This window comes from Magallana gigas, chromosome 4 (genome assembly GCF_963853765.1).
Source record: "Magallana gigas chromosome 4, xbMagGiga1.1, whole genome shotgun sequence".
NCBI lineage: Eukaryota > Metazoa > Mollusca > Bivalvia > Ostreida > Ostreidae > Magallana > Magallana gigas.
The window spans coordinates 54,324,678-54,338,682 of record NC_088856.1 but is presented as its reverse complement, the minus strand read 5'-3'; the positions used below and the strand labels follow the sequence as shown (position 1 = coordinate 54,338,682).

General features: G+C 33.0%; 1 protein-coding gene across 1 annotated transcript in view; it reads left to right on the top strand.

Annotated features, from left to right (window-relative positions):
• Positions 1-14,005, top strand: part of LOC117683192 (E3 ubiquitin-protein ligase TRIM71-like) — a 182,662-nt gene that overhangs the window by 137,992 nt on the left and 30,665 nt on the right. The window lies entirely within an intron of this gene.

Below are 14,005 nucleotides of genomic sequence, written 5' to 3'. Positions count from 1 at the left end.
AGGCTTTATAACTTCATGACAAATAGACCAATTCTTTTATGATTTGGGCAATAAGTAAAGTTAACATTAGAAAGTGTTTTTAGACATTTTGCAAGTACTTACGTCCCCTGTTTGACTCATTGATGACACCATGCTGTTCACACCCCGTTCAAATCCATTTCACACAATTTTTACCGTTATTTTTTCATATTATCTGCCAAAATTGAAAAATAACCCCACAAAATGTCATTATTCATCCTAATTGTTTGAAAAATAACGAAAAATTAGACTTAAGTTGATAAACAGGGATTTTGACCTTTGACCTGATAGGACACAGACCACAATTATTTTTCCCTCTTATTCCTTTATACAAAAATAAATCATATAAAAAATCCCACCGGCTCAAATGAGTTCAAATACAGCATACCTATAGAATGACACTAGTCCAACAACATATCGAAACTACAGGAAAATCAATCGAGAGGGGACTGAGATATGGCCCCTAAAATAACCCCTACCATGAAAAATTCACTTTCACTTTGGAATTTGTGTAAACATTGGCCTCTTTACACCCTTTCTATTGCGCCTGTAAAGATAATTTTTCTAAATTTTTTCCTGCCTGTATTTTTTTTCAAACCTTCTTCTTTCCATCCATGCCATAAAAGGAACCAAATTCGACCATTTAGTACCCCTAGGAATTTTTTAAATAATACATACATTTTTAGAATGGAACTACTTGCCTGGTCAATGAGCACGGGGTAAAAATAGTGGTATGTGACCTAATAATTACACAATTCTTCTTTGATTTTGATGAAACTTGGTAGGTAGACACTTATACCCATAATACACCTCCCTGTGAAATTTGGCGGGAATTGTATATTCTGCATCAGAGTTATAGGCCTTTGAAATCTGGTCCAGGAAGGCTGAAATAACATGCAAAATCTAGCACGTTACTCACAATATTCAAATTTCAAGAGCTACATTTAACATTAATTACTTGTCAAAAGTTTCATTAATCTATTACATTCATGAACCTAACATGTCTACATGATGATGCTAATGATGATTTAAATCTTTTACACCTGGAACTATTTTTTGGAAATTTTTGAAAAAAATACCCCAAATATGGCTAAATTTTTCATAAAATGCCAAAAATGAAACATTTAATCACATGCTATGAGCTTGAAAAAATATTTAAAAAATTCTGCATTAAGTTTGCTATAGAAATCAGGTATTTTGATAAATATACAGTGGCTAATCCGTTTACATTAAGCAGATAATCACATAGAACCATTCACACATTTTCAGGAAATGGCACTTGCTGACCAAAGTAGATTAACTCAGAGTACACAGGGCTGATATGGATAGGCATAAAATGCCTTTTGAAACAAAACTAACAATTTAGAAGAATTTAGAATGAATTCTATTTGTCCATTCATTACATATACACTGAATAAATTACTTAAATGTACCCTAATTCATAAGGAGCCTTGGTTCATGAAAACTGTACTCTTAAAACAAAGGGAGATAACTCTACACATTAAAATCCAAAGTAGGGATTTTTTACAAACATTAACGAGAAACTATTTTAGAAATTACAAGTCCATCACCTTCTTTCAGCATTATCTGGTGTGATTAATCTTGAGGAGATCATACCTTTTGTAGCGAGGATTCACCATTCAAAGTCATGGGTTTCTACATACATTGTGCATTTAGAGGTGAAAATGTCTGGTATGTTACCATGAACTATGATGACCAAGACTCAAATTAATGATGAGAGTGCCAAAAAGATATTACTACAGTATTACAAATAGTAAAGCTTCTAGCAGACCTCATATATCTTGGGCAATCACTGTTCAATGCCAGCAACCAAACTCATACACATGCTACATTTGTTGGTAGTTACATTTCTAGGACACAAAGAGGGGAAAAAAACTGACATAATAAGACTTTAAAGCAGTAATTTAAATAAAAGTTTGCAAGGCATTGATAATTTAGATGCTAAAATGACTATTTCTAACAAGTAAAATGTATATGTCTCATATAAATATCTATACATGAAGGTTTACATATTCTAAAGTACTGAGGAAAATGTTGTGATGCCTACTCACCATCAGATTTCAAGTGTTAAATTGTAAGAAAAATATGAATAAAATCAACTTACCATTTGTTGTTTTCTTCATTATTTCTCTGTCAAAATGGTGTTAACTGGGGGGGGGGGGGGGGGGGGGGGGAGGGGGAGCAGGTGCCCCTTTACCAGCTTGTATGTCCTGTCATGCAATCTGCTAGGCAGTGAAATATGTCATCATTCATAGGAATCATAAAGTAACATAAGCCCTACTTTCCTCCTTATAATTTAATCAAAATAATATTAAAGGAAATATATATACTTTTACATGTAATATGATTAATATGAGAGAGAGAGAGAGAGAGAGAGAGAGAGAGAGAGAGAGAGAGAGAGAGAAAAGGGGGGTGTATATTTAAGGCTTTATAACTTCATGACAAATAGACCAATTCTTTTATGATTTGGGCAATAAGTAAAGTTAACATTAGAAAGTGTTTTTAGACATTTTGCAAGTACTTACGTCCCCTGTTTGACTCATTGATGACACCATGCTGTTCACACCCCGTTCAAATCCATTTCACACAATTTTTACCGTTATTTTTTCATATTATCTGCCAAAATTGAAAAATAACCCCACAAAATGTCATTATTCATCCTAATTGTTTGAAAAATAACGAAAAATTAGACTTAAGTTGATAAACAGGGATTTTGACCTTTGACCTGATAGGACACAGACCACAATTATTTTTCCCTCTTATTCCTTTATACAAAAATAAATCATATAAAAAATCCCACCGGCTCAAATGAGTTCAAATACAGCATACCTATAGAATGACACTAGTCCAACAACATATCGAAACTACAGGAAAATCAATCGAGAGGGGACTGAGATATGGCCCCTAAAATAACCCCTACCATGAAAAATTCACTTTCACTTTGGAATTTGTGTAAACATTGGCCTCTTTACACCCTTTCTATTGCGCCTGTAAAGATAATTTTTCTAAATTTTTTCCTGCCTGTATTTTTTTTCAAACCTTCTTCTTTCCATCCATGCCATAAAAGGAACCAAATTCGACCATTTAGTACCCCTAGGAATTTTTTAAATAATACATACATTTTTAGAATGGAACTACTTGCCTGGTCAATGAGCACGGGGTAAAAATAGTGGTATGTGACCTACTGTAACGATCGATTTCAGAAAGCTCGCTTCACGGAAACGTGCACGTGGTCATTGATTGATGATATTGAACTCATATCGTGTAATACCTGTTCGTATTATACACTCGATATTCCAAGATTTACAGAACACTGAAGATATCCATTGTTGTAAGTAAATGTTTGTCCGTATTTATGCCTTATTTGTGCAAGAAAAGAAACCTTTGGCTTTGAGAATTATGGTGGCATAGTTCTGTCACCTTTTGTGTTAAATAAGTATGTTGGCTTTTCTTAATGTTGACTTGTTAAACAAATATAAGCCTAATGCTCAGTTGATGATTGTAGAAACAAAACACGTTTTAATAACGAAATGTCGAGTTCCTATTCATGATGATAGATTTTCTGGCAAGTCAGCCTCAGGGGGCCGTCATAAACTGTCTGTTCGTCTTCTTTTTGACCACCCCTATACTATGTTATAAATTAAAATACATTGTACAGTTAATATAGTACATTGTTGTATAAAAAGGCAAAAAAGTAAGAAGACAAAAAGTTTTTGACAAGCCCCTGTGAGTCAACATGCATACAGATCTTTCAAGTTGACATAAATATATGGGTAACGAGTGGTTTCGCTCCGATCGCTTGTTCGCGCTGAGAGGTTTCGCGCCGAGTGGTTTCGCCCCTTTTCAATATAATATATAAATATTATTAACGATCAAGGATTACCTGTATTTATCGATCTAAGCAAACCCCAAATAATTGCTAACGTTGTGTTTTATGAAATAATTTAAAATTATCGTGATTTCACCTAATCGAGTTGTCTTAATTAATGCCTTTTATAAACATTTGTGAAGTGAAGGCATTTTTAGCCAATTTTCCGTCATTAAAAACAGTATACAAAATATGACATTGATAATATATATGCATTGGCCAAATGGACATAAAGAAATATTATATAGGCCTAGCTTGCACAATAGGAAATATTCCAAGTCCGATTGAAAATATATTTAATAATACATTAATTTAACATGTATATGCGAGCATCTTATGGAATTTTGGGCATTATTTAATTCATTTTATTATCTATCATATACTCTTTCAGAATACTGGTTTAAAAAAAACTGTGCGAACGAATTCTTGAGATACTCATCATTTAGTTCTCCAAATTAGATCGCAGTCAAAGCTGTTTATTTAACGGTTTCATTGATGGTGGATTAATTGCCGACTTATTAAACTGCTCAGGCGATGTTCGTGCATGTGTATAAAATTAGTCTAATTAAACTATATTATCTTCTAACACATTTAATTTACCACTTATGTATAGATAGAAATAATTTAAATTACGTATTTAAAAACAAATGCAACAAGCAGTGTTTATTGTAGTACTATCCGGGCGAATCCACCCGGGGCGAACATGTATTCGGAGCGAAACCACTCAGCGCGAACAAGCGATCGGAGCGAAACCACCCGGATTCAATATATGACATGCCAATATAATTTATGTGTAAACGGTGTGACCGCTGGACCGAGCGCAGATTTAGCAAAATGCAGTTTGATTTTTGTTAAACAAAATTTATTTAAAATGCACACAGTAGGATCCGCCTGGTTGATTAATCAAATCATTAGCCAAAGTTTAACTAAACATTGCGTGCTCAGTCTACATTATGACGTCATGTTTCAGACGTAAAACGTACATGTTTTGTCATCGGAAATAGCCAAAGAGTGTTACTTTATTCCGATTTTTCAAAAAAATTCTTCTTTCATTGTTTATCAATTTAATTCATATTAATGCCGTGGTAATAAAATTGAATACTTTATTCAGTATCTACATGATCTGAAAGATCAGTTGTTTTTATTTTCCATCTGATAATTTGATAAGACATACATAGAACTAGTCGTGTTTCTTGATTGAAGCACTGTTGAAACTTTTAATTCTTTCAATTTAAATTACCTTCTATTGAAACACTGGAACATTTTAATCGAGTTTAGGGGCAATAAACAACGATATGTACCAGTCAATCAATGATCAAACTAACTTTTCAAAAACAAAATGGCTGCCAATATGGTGACACCCAGGGCTAGAAGAAATTTTTTTGGCCTTAGTACCCCTGATTCAACTTTCAATCTTCACTGATTTTCGTATATGTATGTGTTACCATTAATCCTCGCTTCGCTAGACGGGCTTTTCCCGCCTCTCGCTGCACTTGATATAAAAAGACTGACAATTAATATTCCTGGGGTTTCTTCTGACACTAAAGTCATATCTTCGAGTATTGTATGTTGAGTATATGCTCAGAAATGAACTCGTTAATAATAAGAGCATTCGAATAAGTTACACTTGTTTTCCTATCTCTTTAGAAATGCTCTCAATATTGCTAGCTTAGCAAGATTTTGAGAGAATTTTGGTTATTCCGGCAAATTTTTGGTGATTCAATTTACAGTCACTACAGTTAAGAGTTATTTCCCCTGTAAAATTTAAAGTGATTGTGATGTCAGAGTTTATGTCAGTTTAGTGTCGTCTGGCTGTTTAAAAACTTCCTTAGGTAGCAAGGGACAGTTTCGATTAAAGTACCCGTCAATATTTTTGTAAAATTGAGAGTTGCTGTACTTGAAGGCTTATGAGTGTTGCTAAAATTCATGAAATGATTTTTAATGATTATCATTAGTTAGAGAGGTGTCTCTTGTTGAAATTGATATGCAATATGTAGGCCCCTTATGTTAGGTACATGAGAATCAGAAGTAAAATGCGAAACCTGCGGCTATGACTGTTGTGCTGACTTTACACAGTGAAATTGCAAGTTACAGAAGGGAGGTAAAATAACACGAAAAGTAGGTGGATGGGACATTGAAAACTATACACTGGTAAGTTTGTGACATGTGATAGTGCAACATGCATGCAGTACGGAAGGTCAACCCTCTGCAGGGAATTAGCTGGGGGAGGTCTAAAAAGCTGAAAAATCATGAAAAATTAGCAAAATATGAAAGGGTCAAAATCTCATAAAAACCAGTATGTAGAGAATTTTACAGGTTTTGATTAGTAAGTTTCTTTAGAAATTGGTGATTAGCCTTATAAAGAGTGAATTCAAGGTATTTGTGCTGAATGGGAACTGAGGAAATTCTAGTTACAAAGTTCCGAAGACATGCATCCCTTGGCTTCAATGAATTGTATAAAAAAAACTGTCCCCTGCCACCTTCAAGCCTACATGGTATTTTCATATTTCTCCTTTAAGTGTAATTTTGAGTGGATTTTGTACCATAAGTAATACATTTTGTGAAAATGGATGATTTTCTTGGCTATAGATGTCATGACATGATTTATTAGCTAAAATATTCAAGGGGAGTAACTCCCTCTTAAATGTGTAGAATGACCATCACTAGAGTAAATTGGCTTAAAGAGTAGGCATTTCTTATCCTGATGACAATTAATAGGCTTAAGTTTATTACTGAGATAAGAATAAATACTTTAAAACAGTTTTTATCAATTAAATCATTAAATTTATGAATTTGCAGCCATTTTGCTGTTTGATTTTATGAAATAACATTAATCCACCTGACTTATATCACCCAATTTTTTAAAAACAGCATATTTTTATTTCAAATGAACTTTACATGTACACAAATGCAGTTATCAAAGTATACAATATGTCAAAAAACTCAAGTTTTTGCTCCTTCCTATCAAAAAATGGTATTTTAGATGTATTTACATAATTTAAAAAGCCACCCTTTCTTTCCAATGGACTCCATTACAATTACATGTAGGATATGTAAATGTACATTTGACCTTGAAATAACATCTGCTATGATAATTACTCTTGAAATGAATAAAAAACAACATATTTTTACCCTTTAATTGTATATATGCATCAAAAATGTAGAAAAACATGTAAAATTTGAACATTTTTCATGGAATTCTCATCCGTCCCCAGGTACCCGGGTGTGTTTGAATTTCATTTTAATTAAACGCACACATCACACTTGTAGGTCTTACTAATTTAGCAAAGTTAAAAGAAGACTAGAAACCAGACTATATAAGATATCCACTAAATATGATTATAGGCTTAGTTTTTCATTAAAACAAGAAATCACATGTAGGGCGACATACCTTTTTGTGAAAAAAAAATGCTACAAATCATCCATTTACCAAAAAAGATCAATTTTAAATATCAGTGATGGTTGTTTTCAATTATGTGTAAGAAATGACTCAAGGAAACTGCCACAAGTTTCATAATATTAGGTTAAAGTGTTCAAACTAATGCTTCATGTGAAAATCAAAAGATAGGGGGAGGGTATACATGTAAAGGGATTTCTAAGTGATGTGATGCTTTTATCATGATAATATCAAGTAGATGTATGTAGTATTGAATAAGGTTTCTTTTTTAAGGATGTTGAACAACAGTTGACCTCTAAAAGATTAGGTAAAGATGCTTTATTTTTAGAGCCCTGTGAATCTGTGTTAAATAGAGGAAAGTGGAAATGGTGGGTTCCCTTAAATGGCCATATTTTTCTAAAACCTCAATGGAATTGGCAAAATGTGGTGTACTTTTTTTCAGAATAGCATAACCTTTTAATTTTAAGACAAGATGACTTTTCAGAGAATGTAAGTGTATGTTAAAGGTAGCAAGGGACAGTTTCGATTAAAGTACCCGTCAATATTTTTGTAAAATTGAGAGTTGCTGTACTTGAAGGCTTATGAGTGTTGCTAAAATTCATGAAATGATTTTTAATGATTATCATTAGTTAGAGAGGTGTCTCTTGTTGAAATTGATATGCAATATGTAGGCCCCTTATGTTAGGTACATGAGAATCAGAAGCAAAATGCGAAACCTGCGACTATGACTGTTTTGCTGACTTTACACAGTGAAATTGCAAGTTACAGACGGGAGGTAAAATAACACGAAAAGTAGGTGGATGGGACATTGAAAACTATACACCGGTAAGTTTGTGACATGTGATAGTGCAACATGCATGCAGTACGGAAGGTCAACCCTCTGCAGGGAATTAGCTGGGGGAGGTCTAAAAAGCTGAAAAATCATGAAAAATTAGCAAAATATGAAAGGGTCAAAATCTCATAAAAACCAGTATGTAGAGAATTTTACAGGTTTTGATTAGTAAGTTTCTTTAGAAATTGGTGATTAGCCTTATAAAGAGTGAATTAAAGGTATTTGTGCTGAATGGGAACTGAGGAAATTCTAGTTACAAAGTTCCGAAGACATGCATCCCTTGGCTACAATGAATTGTATCAAAAAAACTGTCCCCTGCCACCTTTAGGCTTGAGAATCAATTTAAAAACTACAAGTAGTATATCGATTTATTTACCTGAAAAGCATGTTCTTCAAATTGTGCATTTTTCCTGGTTCTCAAAAGTTTTACTTTGATTCTCATGAGAACATGAGAATGCCATATGCAATGCATGAAATTCCATTGTGGGATGAAATTTACCAATGCAAAAAAATGCAAACCATTGTGACATCACTCGATTGTAATTTGAAAGTGTACAGAGGTTTGGGGTTTGATGTTTTATCTCTCTCTCTCTCTCTCTCTCTCTCTCTCTCTCTCTCTCTATCTCTCTCTCTCTTTCTCTCTCTCTCTCTCTCTGTCTCTTCTCAAGGTCAATCAATAGGTAGCTTTAGTGTGTTTTTTTCAAAGACACATTAGATTAAATAATTTTTAAAATTTGCAAGGCGGAGAGAACGCATACTGAACAGCTGAATAGATTATCTGTTTATATATTCAAGTTGACCAATATTTATATTTTAAGTGAAAGTGGAAAATCGTACTACATGAATACAGTCAATTTTATTCTGTTAATAATATTATAAATAACACTTGTAGAGTATTTTTTTTATTAACATAAGCATCGCAAAAATATTTATGTGAAGAGTAATTGAAAGTAATCGAAAAAGTACCAGTAATTATAATTACACTGAAATTTTTAGCTGTAATCGATTAAATTATGATTACAAGTAATCAAAAATCTATTCAATTACAGATTACTGTCGATTACTTGAAAAAGAGTAATCATTACAATCATTTACGATTACTCAATTAGGATTACACCATACCGGGTATATCCACCCATATTGTGTCAGCAATATATTTATAATGTACATTGTAATTTTTTCTAAGCACTTGCTTTGCCTATAGAGCTTGCTTTGCCCCAGCGCTACGCTCGCTACAAAAGTCCAAATGATTACAAGTTAAGAATTATATTTATTTTTATGTATATGGCCAAAGATAAAAGAACTGAGAAATAAATACTGTACTTTGATGGGTCTGCAGGTAGCTCCTGGGCCCCTTGTGTAATAATCTTAAATTATTATGTTTTGTATGAACCAAAATCTACATGTATTCATCATTTTATAGGTATTCTGAACACATCTTTATACAACATTGATATTTTGGAAACTAAGCCTGATATTCAGTTGGTAAGTAATTTGTCTAAAAGATAAGGTGTATCACTGGTGTATTAATTAAAATTTGTGACAAACTATTATATTGGATTTCTACAGTTCACCTAAGCCAAAGGCCAATTTATAATTATCTTTCATAATTCATGTTTTATTGGATAGCTCTATTGAATTTTGTAAAGAAATAGTAATTTTACAACATCATCTGCAAGTATGTTATGCATTCTCAATTCTGATTACATGATCTTTAAGTGAATAGGTGCTTACCTTATCCATCATCAACATCAATCCAACTAATAAGCTAGTGGGGCGGGGGAGGTATTTATGTTTATTAAAGGAGCATGGTCATGATTTTAGTCAAATTCTATTTTTGGAAGTAGATTTTAATCAACTTTCCTATGCACTTACTCGGGCAAAGCAAAAGTGAAACAGTGTTTTGACCTAAGCACAAATCAATACCGCTGACAGCACTTAGTTCTTGAAAATAATATATCAATTCGATGCTATGTGTTCTGAAGCATTGTTCTTCAAGAAAACTTATTTATTAATACCATGAAAATAATAAGATTTTAAATTATACAAACAGTTTAGATATTTTTTAAAATCGTATGTATTCCTACGCTAGAGTTCAATGTAGTCTCGTTTAACCAGACGTTTGGCTGTCTCCATTAACATCCGACAAAACAGAGTCTCTCTTGCTTGTCGGAGATAAACGAAGACAGCTGAGCGTTTGGTTGAACAAGACAAGAGTTCAGTCTTGTCTGGATCCATACAATTTCTCAGAAATATTTCGATTACTGATACTACTTGCCATGCAAAATCACATATCGTTGATTTTGAATAAATGATAATCAAAAGGAATAGGTTTTTAATGCTCAAATGAAATTTGAGAGCCATTTGTACAGTTATAAGAGAGATGCAGGGCTCACAACTCTCTGTCATGTAAACAAGGCTCGTGCCCTGTTTTTGTTTACATAAATGCAATATACCAGTTAAAAATCTTTTTCAAGCTGATTTGTCTATCTTTTTATTCATTTCAAGCATAAATTAACAGTTCCTAACCTTTAACACATTTATTTTAGGTCTAAAACTGGGATTGTCACTAAAACATTCAAAATGTAAAGAAACGCTTTGTTTACAAAGCAAAGAATTTCAAATTCTGTAACTCACTTATAACTTAACGAATGACACGCAAATTATAGTTGCCTATTAAAAATGCTTAACTAAAGCATTGTAAACATTAAAATCGGAAAAATAATTTTTAGCCAAAATTGTGACCATGCCCCTTTAAGTAAGAAAATAATTTGAATCTGTAATAAAAGCAGGAGAAGTTAAATGTGAGAATTATTTTGTTACATATTGATGACACAGTACTGAATGCATATGGAATTATACCTGGTTCATGAATTTCATATCCTGGTTCACATTGCAGATATCACCTTATATTTATCTGATCAATAAATTGCCATATAACTAAAACTACCCCCCCCCCCAAAAAAAGAAAAAAAAGAAAACCCCAGTTTGTCCTTGTTCAATTTGATTTTTCAAACAGGATGTGTAATCACCTTTACTTGTTGGCATTTGCTTCACCTTTGAATTTGTAAGAACGCATTATAAATTCATTTGCTGGTTAATTTGTTACATGTTCATGTACTTACCAGGTACGTGCAGTCATAGTCAGACAAGGGTATAAAACATGCTGATTATGTATGGGAAACAATATTTTTTAGAGTTTGGTGTAAGAATTAAGCCTGTGTATCCTTTTTTTTTTTAAATTTCACCAACAGTAACTGTTATTGTTATTTTAGGGCATTTAATTCTTTAATTTTGTTGTTTTCAATATAACATAAAGGCATTACCAATGGTCAAGCCAAATTTAAGGTATCCAATCCATAATAGCTCCAGGGGGCTGCAGAAGTTCTGCATATTTATATAAATGAGATATACCCTTTTTAGAAATTGTGATATTGCTAATAAATACACCTATATTCATAGTTTTACCTGTTTATTTTTGATACTTAAATCCATAAGATCATAAAAAAACTATACAGTATTGACCAGACACAACCTTACAACAGAGCAGATCCCAGATACAGATCCCGGGTTAATTTTGCATCTGCATGATATGTGTCTGATCAAAGTCTGAGATTTTTAAAATTTATGTTTGCTTTGGGTCTACTAAGTTTGCTCAAGGTCAGCAAACGGGGTCCACCTTAAACCCAGAAGTGTGAAGCTGACTCATTTATTATCTTACCACTTGTAAGCCCCACCCTTGCACATATGTTCCAAATACACATGTGCAGACAGTTAGATCATTTTTAAGCACATGCATTCACTTTAACAATAACATTTTATCATTCATCTTATAAATACTTATTGTTTTAAACAAATTTTACTCATAATTTTGAACTTTATAACAATCTGAATTTGACAACTCAAACCCTGAGTAAACAACATCATCAATGTAAACTAATAGGTCCTTGGTATAGGTAACATAAAATAGTAGACGATAACACAGTTCTCCAATGATTGATATCATAGCGCTTTTGCCCTCTTGGCTCTTTAGTGGATTTTAAATTGTAATAGTAATAATAATCAATGACATTGTTATTGTGATGTTGTGGAATAGACAGCATCTTTAAAAGTGTACACAATATCTGGAGATGGCGCCAAAACAATTTTATGAAATAGCTTAACGTCATGAAACTTTTACAAGTGATATTGCTTGTAAATAAGAAATTGTTAATATGAAAGCAAAATAAAGGCAAGGGAGAATAAATAATGAAATTTTAGGTAGGTTCAGATTTGTTTATTAAACAGTTGTACAAGACCTTGAGCTTTCACGAAAGCAGAACTGGGGTATGGTTGAGGTCCGCTTTCTGTTAAGTTGGGTGTGTTTGGTACTGTAAGTTATATGTATAGAAGAGCTTAAAATGGCCCCACAAAATGAATATCATCCTTGTACATATAAATTTTTTGTTACTGATAAATTTTAATTTCATTAAATTTATAAACTCATAAATATGCCATCCTTTTCGTGTTGTTGCAAGAAACAGCTAATTTTCAATAAGTTTCAAAAAACATTGAGTGAAGTCTTGAACATTTTTTTTTCGTTTTAGCTCACCTGAGCCAAAAGCTGAAGTAAGCTATTCTGATCAATTTTTGTCCTGCGTTTGTCTGTCTGTCCATATGTCTGTAAACATTTTACATATTAGATTTCTTCTCCAGAACAACTAGGCTGAATCGAACCAAACTTGGCACAAAGCATCCTTAATTGAAGGGGAATTTAAGTTTGTTAAAATGAAGAGATAATGAAGAATTATTGAAAAAATATTTATATATTTTGAAAATCTTCTTTAAAAGCAATTGGCCAGAAAAGCTGTTATTAGTGTTGAAGTATTCTTAGGTAGGGTAGATTCAAGTTCGTTAAAGTTTTGATCCCGTGGGGTATGGTGGGACCACAATGGGGGTCAAAGTTGTACATAGAAATGTATAGAGAATTTAGAACACTTCTTCTTTAAAATAAACAATTGGCCAGAAATGCTGTAAGTTGTTTGGAAGCTTCCTCAGGTAGAGTAGATTCAAATTAGTTTAAGTCGTGACCCTGGGGGTAGGATGGGGTGATTATGTGGGAAGGGGCAATTTTTATGTAGGAAAAATTTAAATTAGTCTTGTAAACTTAAATATTATGATACATGGTTTCACTAATATGTGCACATCTTGACAATCAGACATACATGTATTATTGCTTAGATCCTGGACAATTTTTGGGCCCCAAAAGGGCTCATAGATTTATAGGTGTATAGATATTTGTTTAAAACATAAGTTGATAACTGTAATACACATTGTGTGATATGACTCAAAAATCTGTTTTCATCCTGTTCAAAAGTGTTCAACATCAGAATATCTTAATAAAACATTGAAAATCTTATTTATGCAGGATCTATTCTACTATTTTGATCAGACATTTTGTATATGACTCCATAAATCTGATTTCATTATGGCTATTGTTGCTCAGGTGAGCGATGTGGCACATGGGCCTCTTGTTTTCAGAAAAGAGTTATCTGTTCAATAAAAAATACAAGAAACTAAAAAAAATTCTTCATCTGCTTCCTCAGTTTTTAGCTCACCTGAGCTGAAAGCTTGGCACAAACTTGGCCCAAAGCATCTTTAGCCTATGGGGATTCAAAGTTGTGAAAAGTAAGGACCACGCCCTTTTGCAAAGGGAGATGATTAGGAATTAATGTAAATTTTGGAGAAATTTTCAAAAATTATCCTCTCATGAACCATAAGACCAGGAAAGCTGAAACTTGTGTGATAGCATCCTCAGGTATTGTAGATTCAAAGTTGTGAAAATCATGACCCCCGGGGGTAGGCTGGGGCCACAATGGCGGGTCGAAGT